Below are 20,695 nucleotides of genomic sequence, written 5' to 3'. Positions count from 1 at the left end.
ACCCAGCAACCCCGCCTCGAGTTCCGATTGGGTTCGCGTGAGAGGCGGGCCTCTGCGCCGTCACAGGGGCGGGCCTTCGGTGGCGTCATGAAGGTGGTCCTTCGGCTTCGTCACAGGCTGGCGTTCGGCGATGTCAGCTGGGCGGTGCGGTGCTTAGAGTTAGGTAGTCTTCTCAGAGTGGAGCCTGGTAACCGCGACCTCCCCGCCAGGTCCTGTGTGTTGCTGGCTGGAAAAGGGTGGCTGACAAACTCCGACCCATTCACAGTGTTTATGTGGTCAAAAATAGAAAACTATGTCCGGGCGCGGCCAGCGGAAGGAGCCCTTCAGGCCAAGAACAGCATGGCGCGACCCCATCTCTGTAGTCCTACCTCAGCTCCCCAGCTACTTGAACCCCAAGGTTCAAGGCTTCAGTGAGCTATGATCCCACCACAGCATTCCAGCCTGCGAGACTGAGGTAAACCCTGTCTAAAAAAATAAAAAAGAAAACTAACCAAGTGTGCACTGCTTAAAGAAAACATGAGGCTGGCTGGGCCCTGTAATCCCAGCACTTTGGGAGGCCGAAGCAGAAGGATGGCTGGCTTGGGCGCAGGAGTTCGAGACCGGCCTGGGCAACATGACAAAACCCCCGTCTCTACAAAAGATACACAAATTAGCCCAGCGTGGTGCGCGCCTAGCTTAGCTTTTGTATCTTTTGTAGAGCTGGGGGGGGGGGGGGGGGGGCGGGGTCTCGCTGTGTTGCCCAGGCCGGTTTCGAACTCCTGGGTTCAAGTGGTCTTCTTACCTTGGCCATCCGAGTTTTCGGGATTACAGGCTTGAGCCACCGCGCCTCGCCTGGGTTAGGCTATTTAATAGCATAAGAAAGTGTTAAGTGGCTCAGGCCTGTAATCCCAGCACTTTGGGAGGCCAAGGCGGGTGGATCACCTGAGATCAGGAGTTCGAGACCAGCCTGGCCAACATGGTGAAACCCAGTCTCTACAAAAAATGCAAAAATTAACAGGGTGTGGTAGAGCATTCCTGTAGTCCCAGCTACTCGGGAGGCTGATACAGGAGAATCGCTTGAACCCAGGAGGCGGAAGTTGCAGTGAGCTGACATCCCACCACTGTACCCCATCCTGGGCGACCCAGCGAGACTCCAAAGTTTGACACCAGCCTGGGCAATGTAGTGAAACCCTGTCGCTACAAAACAAAAGACCCAGGTGTAACTGTGTCCACCTGTGGCCCCAGCTACTTAGGAGGCAGGAGAATCACTTGAGGCCAGGAGCTTAAGTCTGCAGTGAGTTATGATCATCCCAACTGCTTTCCATCCTGAGCAACAGAATGAAACCATGTCTCTGGATAGCTAGCTAGCTAGATAATCGATACGTAGTTTTCTATCATAGTTTTTTTTCCTAGATTTGAACATGTTTTTCTAAAGTAGCATTCAACACATCAGCATTTTACAGTGTTATTGTTAATATTATGTTTTTCTGAAATACAGTATCCTTCACAAAAGCAGTTTTGTCTTTCAAAGCACATAGATAGGACCTCAAGTGAGTTTGTCTGATGTTGGTGACCTTGGTACCCTTTTGTCCACTTCATTGGAGCAGTCAGTCAATAATTTCAGGTTACTATTGGTCTTAGAAGAAGAGCCCAAAGGCAACAAGCAAGGGTGCTGGTGTCCAGTTACCTTCTAGAAGCATTTTCACCTTCCCTTAAAGTTTCCCTTGATGAACTTAGAAGTAGTGTATGTAGAATTGACCCAGTGCTGCCCTGGCAACTTTGTATATTAGGCCAAATTTACATTTTTTACCTTTGTGAGAGGCACCCTGGTAGGCTAGTGGAGTTACACACACAGTCTGATCTCAGCTGCACTGTCCAGAGATGCAACACGGTCCAATCAAATAACATTCTCTGAGCCCGTTTCTTTAGCTGTAAAGTAAGAATAACAATTATATTCATCTAAAAAGACAGCTTATTGTATTTGAGTGGTCTTTTATTTTCTGTGAAACTGTCTTTAACACAGTAATTATTTTCATTTCCATACCACATTTGTTTTTTGTTTTGTTTTTGATTTTTTTTTTGAGATGGAGTCTGTTTTTGTTTTTGTTTTTTTTGAGATGAAGTTTTGCGTTGTTGCCCAGGCTAGAGTGCAGTGGCATGATCTCCACTCACTGCCACCTCCGCCTCCCAGATTCAAGAGATTCTCCTGCCTCAGCCTCCTGAGAAGCTGGGATTACAGGTGCCCACCACCACACCCGGCTAATTTTTTTAAATTATTATTTTTAGTAGAGATGGGATTACATCATGTTGCCCAGGCTGTTCTCAAACTACTGACCTGAAGTGATTCACCCGCCTTGGCCTTCCAAAGTACTGAAATTATAGGCGTGAGCCACTGAGCCTGGCCTTTTTTTAAAATAAGGATTTCTTGGCCAGGCGTGGTGGCTCACACCTGTAATTCCAGCACTTTGGGAGGCCAAGGTGGGTGATCACCTGAAGTCGGGAGTTCAAGACCAGCCTGACCAACATGGAGAAACCCTGCCTCTTCTAAAAATACAAAATTAAACAGACATGGTGGTGCATGCCTGTAATTCCAGCTACTCGGGAGGCTGAGGCAGCAGAATTGCTTGAACCCAGGAGGCGGAGGTTGCAGTGAGCCGAGAACAGGCCGTTGCATTCCAGCTTGGGCAACAAGAGTGAAACTCCATCTCAAAATTAAAAAAAAAAAATTCCTAAAATGATATTTTCAGTATTTTATAGATGATGTGCGTGCAGCAATCTTAATAGGACGTTACCTGACACTTTGCAGGACTAGAAGATGATGGTGGCAGCTGATTTGATCCATTTGTCTCTAATTCTCTCTTTTTTTTTTTTTTTGAGATGGAGCCTTGCTCTGTCGCCCAGGCTGGAGTGCAGTGGCATAATCTCGGGTCACTGCAAGCTCTACCTCCCGGGTTCAAGGGATTCTCCTGCCTCAGGCTCCTGAGTAGCTGGGATTACAGGCACGTGCCACCACACCCGGCTAATTTTTGTATTTTTTTGATAGAGACGGCGTTTCACCATGTTGGCCGGTCTGGCCTGGAACTCCTGACCTCAGGTGATGTGTCTGCCTCGGCCTCCCAAAGTGTTGGTATTACAGGTGTGAGCCATCGCGCCTGGCCCAGATGTCTCTAATGCTAACGTGAGATGTATTGCAGGATCATAGCAGAGTGAGTTGCTGGTATATCCACAAGGAAATGAGCACGGAACTCTCACAACAGCTGCCCTGAGTAGTGTGTGTGTGCTGTGCTTGAATACCTCACTGCTCATTTATACACAGGCTTTCTGGTAACTGAGTCAACAGTATCTGTTTCATAAATAATGTATCCCTATTTTCTTTCTTTCCTTCTTTCCTTCCTTCCTTCTTTCCCTCCTTCCTTCCTTCCTTCCTTCCTTCCTTCCTTCCTTCCTTCCTTCCTTTTCTTTCTTCTTTTCTTCTTTCTTTTCTTTTTTATTGAGACAGGGTCTTGCTCTGTTACCCAGGCTTGAGTACAGTTATGTGATCTCGGCTAACCACAACTTCTGCCTCCCGGTTTCAAGCGATTCTCCTGCCTCAGCTTCCCAAGTAGCTGGGATTACATGTGCCACCACTCCTGGCTAATTTTTGTTGTCTTTTGAGACGGAGTTTCACTCTTGTTGCCCAGGCTGGAGTGCAATGGCACGATCTCGTCTCACTGCAACCTTTGCCTTTTGGGTTCAAGCGATTCTCCTGCCTCAGTGCCCTGAGTAGCTGGGTTTACAGGCATGCGCCACCGCGCCTGGCTAATATTGTATTTTTAGTAGAGACGGGATTTCTCTATTTTGGTCAGGCTGGTCTCTAAACTCCCGACCTCAGGTGATCTAGCCTTCTTGGCCTCCCAAAGTGCTGGGATCACAGGCATGAGCCACCATGCCCAGCCTAATTTTTGTATTTTTAGTAGAGATGGGTTTTCACCGTGTAGGCCAGGCTGGTCTCGAATTCCTGACCTCAAGTGCTCTGCCTGCCTTGGCCTCCCAAAGTGTTGGAATTACAGGCGTGAGCCACCACACCTGGCCAGCTCTATTTCTTTAAGCCTACACATTTTGCACATATTAAAAGTATTTGAACATACAATTATCCAGCTTCCCTTGTTTATGTATGCTTGAATTTTGTATAATCTTGAATTTTTTTCCAATCTAAGCTTTATTTTATCCCCTTCTATATTCGTATAGCTTTAGGTGGCTGTCTTCATTGAAAGATTTTTCTCAAAAGCCTTAAAATAGAATACAGTTCTTGGCAACAATTTGAAAGTTATTTGAGGAGAAGGGAAGATTTATAATGACTCAAATGAAGCAAACTCAAAAGTAATGAAGCAAGACGGAGGAAAAAGCAGTATTCACTTGAGCACATCCCAAAAGAATAACATTTCAAATGTAACTAGAAAAAAGTGTGCTGAAGGTCACAATAGAGAAATAATTATTAATACTCAAAATACCTTTAAACCTCCACTCAACTTTTGAATGTTGTTGACCAGGAGGTGGCTGTAACTCTACGATGGTTCCTTCAATAATGACCATTTTCTTTTTCAAGATGATGATGGTTCTCCACCTTCTAAGAGACCAAAGACCAACGAGCCACTATAGCCACCACTCTTGGAACCCGCCAATGCTGGGCAACGGAAAGTGAAGGAGTTCAACTCTGGTAAGTTCTCAGCGAAATCTACAACCTTTTCCTTCATCTTCTGGACTCTCAATGTGACTAATGAAAGTTACAACATGCTTTGCAGGGGGAAACGCTTTAGCATGTATTACTGCATTGTAATCTCATCTTTGTAAGGCCAGGAGCATTTTGAAAGTCACATTACAGACAGTGTTTAAATATAGTTTGAATTTACCAAAGCATAGGACATTGTATTATCTCATATTAATTAGTTGGCTTAAAATTAGTGCTAATGACTTAGTAATTCAATGATTTCTCCTAGCTTTAAAACCTTCTTTATTTCAGAACCATTTCACCTCTTGGTTTTCATTTTTGCTGTGTGTCACTGCCTACCAGCTGCTAATTTATTAACTCCCAGTGGTTCATGTGTCCTGTGAAGGGACTGCATGAGATTTTAGTAGCAAATTATGTTGATGATTTGTATTTTAAATAAATAGTTTGAATGAATAGAATATTAAGCTTGTAAAAATTTTAAAATAGTATTTTAATATTCTACTGTGTCATAGTCACAATGATTGGATGTATATTGAATTTATATGTACATTAACTTGTTATATGTTTATATTCTTTAGCATTCTGACTTGCAACTATATATCTGTTAAGTCTTTTTTTTTCCCCCCCCCAAGAAGATTAGACTCTTGATTTATTGAGGCATCTGTTAAGTGGCCCAGGCTCTGTGTAGGCGGTGAGGTTAAAACAGGAAGAAGGGTGGTGAGAGGCAGGGGTGCCAGGATTAGATTGGAATACTTGGGGGTGCTCTGAGGCTTCTCAAGTTTCCCTGGTCCTGGCTGGCTGTGCTGCTGGCCTGGGCATCTGATGAGCCTGCACGGGTGAATCCCGAGAGGTGGGTGGTCCAGGGGCTAGGGCAGGGACTTTGGAGTCACGCTGTTGGCTTTGAATTTAGACTCCTACACTTAGTAGCTGTGAACTCTCCATGCCTCAGGGACCTGCAGAACTGTGCTCTGTCTGAGCCAGGTCCCATCCAGGCATTGGAGATCCATCCAGAGGGAAACCACTATCCACTGTCTTCTCAAGCAGAGCCTTGTCTCCTTCTAGGCCCTCACAATCCAGTGGAGGAGGTGAAACTCATCTGCCTCCGTCCCTCTGGTCGCGCCTCATGCCAAGTGCATCAGTGGACATGGGCCATGCTCCTGGGCTTCCGAAGTTGGAGAAGGTTGCCAGGCTCAGGTAGGTACATTAGAGCAGCTGCTGCCCTCTGGACACAGTGACAAAATAATACTCTGGGCCTGGAGCCCTGGTCTGGGGCATCGGGCAAGGCTCTTGCACTTCTCGGAGCCCATTTCCCCATCTGGATAGTGTGCTGATTCTATCTCCCTGTGGGCACTGAGGGCTCAGTGTTGGAGAGTCAGCATCTGGGGTTTGGGCTGTAATTCCCCGTCAGCCCCGTAGCTGGGGGGAGCCAGGGACTTTGTCAGGATTAACCTAGGTGTCATTCTAGCTTCCTGCCCCTGGCTTGGGCTCAGCATCTGAAGTAGTCTAGGCGGCAGGTGGTCCTGGTGGGGGTTGGGGATTTTCCCCACTCTGAGGTCACACCCAGAGCCAGAAATGTTGGTGCCTGCTCTGGGCAAAGATGCCAGCTTGTGCGAGAAGAGCGAAACTCCGTCTCAAAAAAAAAAAAAACTTCCACCATTTCAAGGGGCTCACATCTCTCTAAGGGCCCGGTAATTGGCCTGATCTGGCCTGCACTTGGCCCCCAGGGTGCAGGTAACACCCCACCTTACCTGGCTTCTTTCTGCCAGGGCCAATCTTCAGACCTCAGGACTTTCCAGCCTATCCCACCTCCCTCTCTGGCCAGCCTTGAGCCCTTGTGGGTCCAGCACATTTTCCAGGCTGTCTCCTGGTTGTCCTTCTGCCTCAAGGCCTGGCTCATGCTGCTCCCCCTCCCATTCACCAAGACCCACAAGGACCACTCCACACCCAGCTCAGCCCCATCCCCTCAGATAGTCCTTTCTCTTTCCTCAGGTGGCCAGGTGCATATCTTGGTGTCAGGACCTTCACTGCACCTGGGAATGCCTACTGGTCACCTCGGTGACAGAGACCAAGGCATTTACTTGATATGACTGCCCTGGTTCAACTGTCTACATGGCCAGGGAAGAAGTCAGTAATAGGCTTTTGACTTGCTGAAAGGATCAGTTCTCCTGGCCCCATGGTCTAGGGATGGAGGATGCTGCAGGAGATGCACCCCTCACTTCCCAGCTGAGGACTGTGGGTCATCTCAGGGCAATTTCACAGTCCCCACGTGCCCGACCCCCTCAGCTCTGCAAATACCAAGCAGTGCAGCCTGCCTAGGGGACAGTGGGCTCGGGTGCCCAGGTAGTCCCCAGAATGCCCTTGGCAGGCCCCTCACCTAGGTGCTCCCACAGCTCTTAGCAAGAGTTCTAACCTTTTTTGACTGTGGAGCCTGCTGAGAATAAGCTGTGGACTGTTTTCCAGAAAGGCATGTACATGCTCTCCATGCAAAACCTTGCATTGTGGCCAAGCGCAGTGGTCATGCCTGTAATCCCAGAACTTTGGGAGGCCGAGCCGGTCGGATCACCTGAGGTCAGGAGTTCGAGACCAGCGTGCCCAACATGGCGAAACCTCATCTCTACTAAAAATGCAAAAAATTAGGCGTGGTGGCGGCCACCTTACAGGTGGCCTTACACCTTACAGCCTACTCTGGAGGCTGAGGCAGGAGATTCACTTGAACCTGGGAGGCAGAGGTTGCAGTGAGGTGAGATTGCACCACTGCACTCCAGCCTTGGCGACAAGAGCGAAACTCCATCTCCAAAAAAACAAAACAAAACAAAACAAAAAAAATCCTTGCATCCTTTCGGGGGGCTCATCACACCTCCCTAAGGGCCCGGTAGTTGAATCCCTTGGACCTGAGGGTGAGAAACCTTGCTTCAATTCTTCCCTGGGTGATCAGCCCAGGGTAAAGAAGGAGAAGCCAAAAAGGAGGACCCATGAGAAGGGCCCCCTCCTGGAGTTTGAGGCCCACTCCCTCCTCCCCTGCCTGTCCTCTGTCCACGACTCCTCCCTGCTGTGCCCCACTCCTGGGGCCATAACCATTTGGAGCTGTGTTTGTCTACAGGCTCCTGGGCACAAAGTGGGCAGGCTCACCTGGAGGGGATCAGAGTAACATGGGAGGAAATGAGGGGGAAAGCTGCCCTAGAACCGCGCCTCTGTTCCCCCTCATGTCACTGGGGTGCACTCCTCCCTCACCTCACTCAGGCAGCGACATGGGTTCCATGTGAGTGCTGTCCTACTTCCTCTGCTGCCTGTTTTTTTCCTTAGGGCTATCATAAAACTTTCTGTTTCCCAGCTCTGCCAATCTGGTGGGACATTGGGCTTCCCTCTCACAGGGTCCTAGGGACAGGCCCATCCTGTATCATACCTGCAGAGAGACCCTGTTTTTCTCCATGGCTTGGGGAGCAGCCAGGTTCCATGAGTGAAACGCAGATCTCAACCATACCAAGCTGGGGTTGGGGTCCACACTCTCCTCTACTGAGAAGGAGCTAGGGATTCCAGCTAGGTGAGAGGGAGAGTGGGCAGAGCCAGACCAGACCAGGACTGATCCCCTGGAAAAAGCCTGCCATCAAAGGCCTTGGTGAGTGCTGGGTGCGGTGGCTCACTCCTGTAATCCCAGCAGTTTGGGAGGCTGAGACAGGTGGATCACTTGAGGTAAGGTGTTCAAGTCTAGCCTGGGCAACATGGCAAAACCCCATCTCTACTAAAAATACAAAAATTAGCTAAGCGTGCTATGTTCCTGTAATTCCAGCTACTCAGGAGGCTGAGGCAGGAGAATTGCTTAAACTGGGGAGGCAGAGGTCGAAGTGAGCCAAGATTGTGCCACTGCACTCCAGTCTGGGAGACAGAGTGAAACTGTGTCTCAAAACAAAAACAAAAACAAAAAACATCATAATATGGCTTTGGTAGAGAGCCTGGCCCGGCAGTGCCTTCCCTTGGGTTTCTCCTGGGTAGGCCGCTGCTACAAGGAGGCGCTTCCTTTTGCCTGTCCATGGCCCACAGCAATGGAATGTCTGCTTCTGAGGGTTGGGTGGGGGACTGCTGGCAGAACTGGAAACCTTCTTCAGGTGGGTTTTTTGGTTTGTTTTGTTTTTGTTTTCGAGATAGAGCCTCGCTCTTGTCACCTAGGCGGGAGTGCAGTGGTGCAATCTCAGCTCATTGCAGCCTCCACCCCCCAACCCCAGGTGCAAACAATTCTCATGTCTCAGCCTCCTGAGTAGCTGAGATTATAGGTATGTGCCACCATGCCCGGCTAATTTTTGTATTTTTTGTAGAGACGGCACTTCACCACGTTGGCCAGGCTGGTCTTGAACTCCTGACCTCAAGTGATCTCTCCTCCTCGGCCTCCCAAAGTGCTGGGATTACAGACATGAGCCACTGAGCCCAGCCCCTTCAGATGGGTTTTGAGGCTTTACTACTAGGTTTCCGTGGCTGCTGCAACAAATTACCACACACTTAGTGACTTAAAACAACACAAATGTATTCCCTTACAGTTCTGAAGACCAGAATTCTAAAGTAAGTCCCACTGAAGCAAGGTGGCAGCAGGGTTGTTGCCTTCTGAGGCTCTGCGGGCGAATCTGTCTCCTGGCCCTGGAGGCGGCCTGCACTTCTCAGCTTGTGCTGCACGTCCTGAATGACTAGAGTTTCCTGCTTCCGTCACTACACCTCCCACCCTCTCCATCACCTTCTCTGCTCTTATAAGGATCCGGGTGAGTACATCAACCCTGCCAGTACAAGCCAGCCAAAGACCCTTAACTTCATTATATCTGCAAANTGGTTCAGGTTCTTTAGACTTCTACATTGTCTTATATCCCAGAGTAATGCTCCCAATGACTGCATTATATGGCTCTTCCAGTAAAATTATTGCAAAATCTTCGTTTGGGCAGTGTGACCTGAAGTCTTTTCACTCAAAATTTTCACTGGGCTATTAATCAGCATTTGTTTTTTTTTTTCTGATTAGGCCAATTAGGCCACGAAATCATAGCAACAATTTTCTATAGTAAATAGATCTTCTAAAGACTCTAGAATAAATAGTAAATATAGTAAATGGTGCCAACTCTTTTGTAAATACACACTTTGTGTGATAGACACAATTAAAAGGTGGCCATGTTTAAAGTATGATTCAGATTATGCATGTATCATCTTCATTAACATATTGTAATAAATATGTTTAAATGTTCATAGAGAATACATAAGCTATAGCAATATTTTTGATGATTTCAGATTGCGATATAAAGTAATCAATGATATAAAAGAAGTCACAATAGTCCTTTAATTCCTCAGCCTGTGTCACTATTTCCCTCTGCTTTGAGACTCTTATCATTTCCTTTTCATCCAATAACTGCTGATTGCTCTGGATCCATCCCAGGCCTGTCCAGTCAGGGGGAAAATTACTTTGATGAACATAAGGCATTGCTTACATACTGAGTAACAGGTCCCAGGATTATTTATAAAAACTCTCTCCTTCGAGAAAACAATGCTAAAACAAGATGAATTAATTTCTATGATCTCGTACCATAGTGGGGATATAACCAAAACAACAGGGTACTGGCTTAAAACAGACACATTGACTAATGGAACAGAAGAGAACCCAGAAATAAATCCACACATTTTTAGCCAACTGCTTTTCAACAAAGATGCCAAGAGCATACATTGTGGAAAGGACAGTTCATTTATAAACAATGCTGGGAAAATGGATATCTATAGGCAGAATAATGAAACTAGACCATGATTATCATATATAAAAATCAAATAAAAATGGATTAAAGACAAATATAAAACCTCAAAATATGGACTTACTAAAAGAAAACATTGGAGGAACTCTTGCGAACATTGGTCTGGGCAAATCTTTCATGAGCCATCACAGGCAATCAAAGCAAAAATGAACAAATGGGATCCCATCAAGTTAAAACGCTTCTGCACAGCAGAGGAAACCAGCAGCAAAGTGAAGAGACAACCCAAAGAACAGGAAAAAATATTTCAGACTATCCATATGACCTGGGATTAATATGCAGAATACAAAAGTAGCTCAAAAATCTCAACAGGAAAAAAAATTTAATAATCTGATTAAAAATGGGCAAAAGATCTGAATAGACATTTCTCAAAAGAAGACATACAAATTGTAAACAGGTATATAACAAGGTGCTCAACATCATTGGTGATCAGAGAAACACAAATGAAAACTACAATGGGATATCATTTCATTCCAGTTAAAATGACTTTTATCCAAAAGGCAGGCAATAATGAATGCGCCTGAGGATTTGGAATTGCTGTATTTGTGTGACCGTTATGGAGAACACTATGGAGGTTCCGGACAAAACTCAAAATTGAACTACCCTATAATCCAGCAATTCCACTTCTAAGTATTCACCCAAAAGAAAGGAAATCAGTATACTGACATGGTATCTGCACTCCCATCTTCACTGCAGCACTAGTCACAATAACCAATATTTGGAAAGAACCTAATTATCTATCAACAGACAAATGGATAAGAAAAATGTTGTACCTACACACAATGAGTACTATTCAGCCATAAAAAGAATGACATCTGGTCACTTACAACAACATGAATGGAACTAGAGAACATTATATCAAGTAAAATAAAGCTGGCAAAGAGATTAATTTGCTTATTTTCACAATTTGTAGCAGCTAAAAAGTAAAACAATTGAACTAATGGAAGAGCAAGCAGAATGATGGTTACCAGACTGGGGAGTGTATTGGGGAAGTAGTTAGTGGGTACAAAAATATAGTTAAAATGAATAAGAGCTAGTATTTTACAGCCCAAAGCATGATTATATTCCACAACAACAACTAGAAGAGTACAATTGTAATGTTTGTAACACAAAGAAATGATAAATGCTTCAGGTGATGGGTAACCCATTTATCCTGATGTGATTATACACAGTGTATGCCTGTATCAGAATATCACAAGTGCCCTATAAATATATACACCATATACTCATGACATGTTTTAAAAGAAATAAAAAATACTAAAATTACTCAAAGGATATCTGATATAAACCTCCAAAAAAACTGATCTATAATTATGAATGACATCTTCACTGCCAGCATAATTTTGAAATAAAAATGTATGAGTAAAACACTATTTTTGGTATTTATATTTATATGGATGTTGCAATTTTAACATTGTGAAAATTCAAAGAAACAATTATTAAACGTAATTAGAATGTTTGCCTGCCTTCACTTAACAATCAGAGTTAAGAAGAATAACAAAGTCTACCATTAAGTCGTATTACAGGTTTTTCCTGACAATATAAATATCCACATATTTCAACTCATTGAAGGCATACAAGTCATCCCATTTTTAATATATAGCTCCAACTAAAGAAGATACAAATCCCTTCTTTGCAAACTTTTTTATCTATAATATCAATAAAATCTCTTAAAACCTATAATAATGTTGCAATCTTTCTACAGATGTAGAGTAACTTTGATCCTCCTCCTTCGTCTTCCTCCTCCTCTTCTCCAGGATGAGGGTCTCATTATGTTGCCCAAGCTGTAGTGCACGCCTATTCACAGGTGCAACCATAGTGCACTACAACCTTGAAATCCTGGGACAAAGCAATCCTCTTGCCTCAACCTCCCTCACAGTTGGACTACAGGCCATGCCACTGTGTCTGGCTTGGTTTAGACATTTCCTCTTATACTCACTGCTCACACTTGAACAAACTCTACACATTGCAAAGATTCCACATTTTAAATATTTTATCCTATTTTATTTGCTTTCCTAGTTAATGTTTGTTACTTCTAATAAATCAATTCATAGTCTCTCTATAAAAATTCCCCTCCCAGTAAAGTAGAATTTCAAGAGCCTGGTTAAGCAAAGGGTGGGAGAAAGCCTCCAGCCTTATCTGTATACTGTGAAACCTAGATATTTATAGCAAAGGATTCTGGGATCCATCCAAAGGGCTTGGGTAGTAAGGTAGAAGCCAGACAAGATTCAATTACGTGATAATGACACAGTCTATTTGGGAGAGAATATCAGAGTATGTTTGTTAGATGGAAGATAGGGGCATTCTTGGAGTCCATCCATTATGGATATTAATTAATTAAAAATTTTAGTGCATTCATTGTCTTAGCCATGGACAAAAAGAGTTTCTAAGGGCAACAAACCAGCTCATCGAGATGATTTTTCTCACACAAGTGTTTTAAATTATTTTAAAACTTAGATATAGGGCTGGGCACGGTGGCTCACACCTGTAATCCCAGCAACTTTGGGAGGCCAAGGCAGGCGGATCACGAGGTCAGGAGATCAAGACCATCCTGGGTAACATGGTTAAACCCCGTCTCTACTAAAAATACAAAAAAAATTAGCCGGGCATGGTGGTGGGCACCTGTAGTCCCAGCTACTCCGGAGGCTGTGGCAGAAGAATGGCATGAAAATGGGCGGCAGAGCTTGCACTGCAGAGCATGTTCCATGGGAAAGCTGAAGTAACCCTGATTTGGTGAAAAGTCAGTTATCCAATCCCTAGTTGTATGTGTGTTTGCCTTATTTTTTATTTTGCCTGTTCTTAAATTCCTTGAACCTGAAAAAGTCTCTCTTAACTTACATATATGTACATAGCACTAAATACACATTTGGTCTGAAAGAAGTAGATCTTGGTGAGAGTGAAGTAGATTTATTGCTTGTTAAGAACCATTTTAGTGTGGACTCCTGTGGTTTAATATTTATTGAGTGGCTACTCTCTGAAGTACTGTTCTGTATGAGACACTTCATTCTCAAACTATTTGCACTTAAAAAGCACTTAGGCAGAACACATTCAGACAGTTTCTTAGTCATGGTTGCCCTCTCACAATAGCATTTTAGAAGGATGACTTCTGTATTGCATTAAAAGATACACTTCAAACAGTCTGAATGTAATTCCATGGCAATCAGACATCTTAGGTTTCTGGAACAGATGCTGTATGGCCTGATCTGCTTTAAACATACTATGACCAAGTTGATCCAGGGACAAGATTAGGCAATGTGATCCTGGGCACAAACTCCTCAAAGCTTTTAGAAAAAGAAGTGAATTTTAAACAGTACATCAGAATATATTTTGATCTAGCCTAGTGATCAGCATCTACATTTTTTATATTACTCTTTTTACTTAATAGTCGCATAATATTATGATGCCATAAAAAGAAAACTGTTATACTGTTTAGTAAAATCTTGATGATAGAAGATCCTGTCATCTTTCAAACACTGCAAAAGGCCTCTAAGTGAGGTTTCTGCAATCCTGCAATTATAAAATACCATATCTTGGGAGAATACAATATAACATGATTAAATATGGTTCCAGTCTTCTTAGCCAAAAATTCTCATACTTCGCTCATTTGTAGAATCTGTTTAAAGATGATGATGCCAATCTGTGGAGATTAAATATTGAGATGTAGAAATGTCCTAAATTATCTGGCTTTGGTATTTGCCTCTCCCATACTGCCTGCCATATTAAATATAATTCCTCAGAGATTTGTCACAAATAAAAATATAACTGACATATTAAATATAATTCCTCAGAGATTTGTCACAAATAAAAATATGACATATTAAATATAATTGCTCAGAGATTTGTCACAAATAAAAATATAACTATGACACTTGCTAATCAATATTTTACAAAAATATATGGAAGAAGTTATATAGAGAGAATTAAATTCATTTCCAATTAGTAGTACCAAGCACTAACATAAGCCTTCTATACTATGACTGCTATCCCCAACTCCTGCTTAGTTTCTCACTGTACCTTTCTCAAATTTTAAAGTCAGCATAATTCACCTTGTGATTTTCCTTTATACCTACCCCTGTCATTTGCTTTACTAAATTCTCAACCACTAGAGTGTAAACTGTAATGGAAGGCATGCACTAAAATATTTAGTTTCTTGATCTATTGCCAGCACTGGTGTCTGGCATGTAGTAGACCCTCAACAAATATTTTCTGAAAAAAATGAATGAATTATTTAAAGTTCAGTTTAGTTATCAACACTTGCAGGAGGTCTTTTTTGCTTCTCCCCTAGTACCATCAACCTAAATTAGATACCTCTTTATAATGTTCTCATGTTAATACATATATTTTTCTATTGCTGCACAGACTACATTATTTTAGAATTTATTTGTTGATGTGAGTATTTATTCCTAGATGTTGAATTCCCTCTCACTAGGGACTCTGTTTTATTTATTTCTAAACATTTTTTCATGCCTAGTAGAGCAGATGACACATAAGGGGCATTCAATATACATCTGTTGAATACATACATGAATAAATTCACTTTTAACACTAAAAAAAAAGTATGTTTGTGTGCATTTGTCAAGGTTCAATTCCACCCAGGTTTCTTCTAGGGACTGTCAAGGTTTGATGCATCTGCTTTAGGGACTAGATTGTATTCTCATCCTTTTGATTAAAAAGAAACAAAGATTTTGTATTACCAAAAGAGAGAGATTGTTCCTTTTGTTTTTGTTGTTGTTGTAAGTTCACATGCTCTTCATTACTTTTAAAACTGAATGCCAAGGGATAGCATTAGGAGATATACCTAATGTAAATGATGAGTTAATGGGTGCAGCACACCAACATGGCACATGTATACATATGTAACAAACCTGTACGTTGCGCACATGTACCCTAGAACTTAAAGTATAATTTAAAAAAACCTGAATGCCATAAAACATTTACATATTATGTATCTTTCTTCCAGGCTCCTTTTGATATGTGGGAAGCATCAGTATTCTCAATGATTGGGGTAGATGATACAGGGGTTTTGCTAACCACTTTTAATACATTGCCTTAAAGAGTAAAACAATGGTTCTGTTTTCATTGCAGAGCAAAAAATGTGGATCCACCCCAAACCCTGTTACAAACACCTTTTGCTTTATTTGTGATGCAATGGATATCTTTGTCTTACATAGTTATCATGGTGTGTGTGTGTATTCTCCCTCAGTACATAGTTACTCTTTCAAATAATTATTATAGTAACCTTGGATTGTAGTTAAGAAAAATAATCATTGACTATCAGTCATATCTTCCGTTGTGCATCATTTCATCTATATGTCAAAAATCTTTACCTAATTTTAAAATCATTCATGGCAATATCCGTGACAAAGATTTGCTTTGATTTTCGTATCTTAAAATGAAAATGTAATAGAAAACTAGGAAAGCAAATGTCAAATGAAATATGAAGGTCAAGGCAAAAATGAATCTATTAGCAGAAATAAAAACACATATAGAAGGTAAATTTATTTGAAAGTCTATAAAATTTGTTTGTTTTCAGTAGCAGCAATGGGATATTCAGGAGTTGATGGCCAGTAAATGAGGCCAAATGGTTAGCAGGTGATGCACAAGAGCCACAGGGAACAAAAACAATAAGAGATAAATACTATAAGATCAACAACAGAAAAGAGGAGCTGGCACTCGGGTTGTTCTATATGGTTGTTCAAGATTCTGTTCAGTTGCTTTTATTCCTCTCTCATTCAAATGAGAGTCACTAAAAGACAAACATGTCCTAGAGGCCTGTGTAGAATTATGTATCATTCCAATGTCTAACATTAAAATAACACTAGCTATAGTTTAGAAAACTTTGAAATGATTTTTTCTCTGTTCATATCTTAAAACAGAATAACTCTGACATTGTCACATTTCCTTTTTCTTCTTTTTTCTTAATTAAGAGAATTACAACACTTCAGTTGACAACAGCCTTTCAAAATTATAATTTTCACAGACATATAGAAATAAAGCCATGCAGAAATATGCTTCCTCTATCAATTACAACAATCATGGTCTTTTAAAATTGCATATGGATGTAAAGAATTTTGGCTAAATCAGACTTCTTTAGTATTTGTGGATAGATGTTAAAATAAAAAATATTTTCATTCTACCATTTTGAACCAATTATTTTGATTAACTTTTCACTTACTTTTGATCTTGTGGATTTTCAAAATTCATGTTGATGAGTGCAAATATTTGATCAGTGCATAAACAGTCAATTTTGAGATACAGTTTTTGAAGTTAACACAAATGCATTTTGATAATTTTCCACAATATGAAGATTAAATATTTAAATTTATTTATTTTCATGTGACTTGAGTTTTTCTTTCATAAACTGTACTATAAAGATGAGATTCATTTAATTTTATAATTTATATCGAACTTTATAACAACTATCTTGCAGTTTTATTTTCTGGCTAAGTGAATTTTGCTTGATCAAATTTGGAGATATTAATAGTTTAAAAATTTAGTTATCTTATTTGATTTTAATCAGTAACACATTTTATCAAGTACAATTTTACCACCAATATGTGAGGTTAATGTATATAGTTTTAAACAGAATTAACCAGATAGAAAGTTGCAGAATTTTATGTATAAAAATTTCAATGTGTTTAAATAGAATTGTAGTCAGAATCATTGCTTTATTTTCTTTATTTTCTTATAGCAACATTCAATTTGAAAGATTAATAAAATGAATGTTTCCATTTGTTTTTTAACTCAATTGTACCAAATAATAGCTGTAAACTTCTTAGGTACCACACACCTGCTCCTATTTTTGAAACCACTGAAAGCTCAACATTCTTTTCCTTATCTTTTCTGGAAACTTTTTTTTTTAATTTGTGGAAGTTATTTTTCTAAGAAATACAAATTTTTTCTTGGTCATTTTGGATTTGATCTTGGAGGATTTTTTTCCTACAAATTTATACCAAAATATTATAAATTTTTAGGAATTCTATATGTACCTATAACATGATAATGTGTAGCATTAGGACAAAGATCTCAGTTCTTTGTACTGAGATATCTCATGTATTCTCGGGACAGAAGCTCTGGAAAGAAAACAGTCAATATCCAATTGTCCTGCTTAGATGTATGCTGAAGTGAATTTAGAATTTATTAAAAAATAAATAAGTTCAAGGCCAAAATTTCCAAACACTCTTTAAAGCTACTTCTGCAGAATATTTTTGATCATACAGAGGAGGGTGATTGCCAAGTTGTGTTGAGTGCATTGAAGAATTCATGAGAAGACACTTATTCAATTATTTTAAAATGTGTAACTCATAAATTCTTTCTGAGAACTTCTTTTTAGCCACTAGGCTCTGTGTAATACCAAGTTGAATCCCTAGTTGTGGAGGATATACATAACAAATAAACAATTTCTGGATATTCTGTTAGCTAATAGTCTATTTCTTATGGTCTTATCATTAATGGAAGAGCAAAAGTAAAGACTGGGGTGGGTCTTGATTTGCAATTTGTAATTGTGTGAGCTGAAATATTTCCTGGAACTAATAACAGGTAGGAGCCAAGAGTCATTTGGCAGAGGGAGTCACTTATTTGAAAAAGTTATTTTAGGAGATATAAAAATACATTAGACCCCATCAACTGTCAGATAAGCAGAATAAAGGAATTTTTTAAAAAGTTTAAACAGGGAACCAGATAAAAGATGTAGTCCAAATCACTCTATTGTTTGCCATAATATGTAACTGTATATTTTCCCACAGCATTTATAAAAGAAGGTTCAGCAATCTTTCAAAACGGAGACAATAATTTGTGTAGCCTGTTTTTTGTATTTTTGCTGAATTTAAAGATCTTTAACATTACATCAAGTAACAGAAGGCCTTGAGAAAAAAATAAAGAGAAATGGAAGTGCACCAAAACCAAATTTCACATAGGATTTTGCTTTTCCACTCTTTTTACCTCTCTCGTCCTGCCACCCGAGTATATAACTCTGCTTTCACTTTAGAGCTCTGGGATAATCACAACTTCATAAAGATTTGTTTCTAGAATGAATTCCATGAAAATATTTTCTGTATAGAACAGAAACTAGACATCATTGTCCAGGTCATCTTTATAGCAATTCAGTATTCCTTTGCTTTGATGAAGACTGTCAAGGTTGTAAAATCCAGAATATTTTCTTCTCCCCTCTTAACTACAATAGCATCTAATATTTGTACTATTACCCATTCTTTTGTGCCAATCTAACTTTCTTCCTAATTGTCCCAAGGCTGTTTGTATGGCATGGTAATTTTCCTTAAAATTCACAATTCAGCTTAGTACACCTTTAAGCAAATATTGTCAGGAACCCAAAAATGCAAACGAGTGGACAGAGATAGGCAGTTTGAAATTTTAAGACTGTTCATGTTTTCTGGCACATAACTGAGACGTGACACAAAATAATAAGGACCTTCTAATACAATACTTCATCTAGGCATACATACTAATATTGATTTAATAACTGCAACTTCTAATTACATATCTCTGATCCTTGCCATATTTTTTGTGCTTACAGTTGATAACTGAAAATAATCTCTTAATTTCATGTTTGGTTATGACCTTATAATTTTTTAATGCAATACCATAATTTTGCCACAACTATTTTTATGAAAACATTTTTTTGTCTCCCACTCAAAAAAATGACAATGGGAAGACAAATGTTGTTATTACTAAATTCTTCCAGTACATGGCATTCCTCTAGGAGGAACAGGAGACTACTTTCTCTTTGTACTGTTTCATTTTTCTTCTACTTTCCTGTATGCCCTATTTTAACAATTTCTCAGTTAGTATTATTTTTGTGACCCTCACTTCTGATCTCAACTGGAAAAGTATCAACTATTATCAGCACCTAAAATGTTCTAGGCATTACTATAAGCACTCATTTAATTCAGGAAAAACACTATGAGGTAGATGCCCATTTTAAAAATGGGAAAAATTAAAGCCCAAGGAAGCTGAAAAACTTGCCCAAGATCCAAAGCCGGTAAACATCACAGTTGGATTTCAAACTTAGGCTGTCTGGCTGAGAAAGTGTCACTGCTAAAGAGAGTGTCACACACTGTCATTTGGCCTAGCAATTTCTATTATATATTTTCGCTTTCAGTATACTATGTCTTCACTCTCTTCCAGAAATATTTCTTGTTTTTAAGTTTCTCTTTCTTATTCTACTCTGATTATGAACATCTCTCTATATTCATTTTTGTTCCTTCTGAAGTCTAACTTCTTCAACCTGAACTTCTAGGTCACTCTTTAATATTTAATCATGAATTACAGTAAAATTCCAAACTTATTAAAATCTTTAATAATTCATAACTCCTTTATAAATGCTAAGGAGTAAGGTTCCAGTGTTAATGTTGGATACATTTCTTGCTCTTCAGGACATGAAGATTTGCCCAAAGTACCTGTTACTTACAAAGGAAGTTTATTACTTCCAGGTAAAATCAGAAGTACATATCAAGCAGAGGTTAAGCATACACAGCACATGGTTTACACAGTTATTCTTCCAGGAATAACTTATTTCTGTAGAACAATAATCCCTGGTCTAGCAAATGCTCCTCAATCCATATTCAAAAACTGTAATGCAGAGACTGAAACTTTGCTGATAAGGAAACTATACCTTTAACATGATTGACTTGGGTGATCTAAACTAGTTTTTTTTGGTCTGGGTAGTTAATCATTTTTTCACAATGAAGACAGCTACTCAAAATAGCCCAAAGATGTTAATTCATTGGTAAGTCCAAACAAGGTTTTCTGATGAGAACATTGTATCTATTAAGAAATACCTTGTTTATCCACGTGGAGCAGGGTTAGGTACCTGGAGAAATTGCTGAAGCATCAGAAAGCAGTTACTACATTTTCTGCAAAAAAAAAAAAAAAAAAAAAAAAAATTCAAATTCTCCAAGGGACAATGTAGGAAGGAGAAAAAAGAGCCAACATGTTTGGTCATATGTTTAAGAAGAGAAAGAGTGAATTTCCAGGAAGCAGTTATGATGGCACAAACAGTTCACATGGGATATAAATGTGTGTGTGGGGTGTGTGTGTGTGTATATGTGTGTGGTGTGTGTGTGTGATTTTCTGCACTGTGAAATGTGACCATTTTCTACCACCTTAAGGACTTTAAGAAAGACTACACAAACATTTCAATACCTGATGTGAACGGATGTCATCTGAAAATATATAACGGGGCCAGATTTTGCATCTTAGAAAGGGTGGATGGATATATACA

General features: G+C 40.4%; 1 pseudogene; it reads left to right on the top strand.

Annotated features, from left to right (window-relative positions):
* Positions 1–87: 87 nt before the first annotated feature.
* Positions 88–20,695, top strand: part of LOC112621614 — a 57,371-nt pseudogene continuing 36,763 nt past the window's right edge.

This window comes from Theropithecus gelada, chromosome 3, assembly GCF_003255815.1.
Source record: "Theropithecus gelada isolate Dixy chromosome 3, Tgel_1.0, whole genome shotgun sequence".
NCBI classification, from domain to species: domain Eukaryota; kingdom Metazoa; phylum Chordata; class Mammalia; order Primates; family Cercopithecidae; genus Theropithecus; species Theropithecus gelada.
This window is presented reverse-complemented; position numbering and strand designations above follow the sequence as displayed.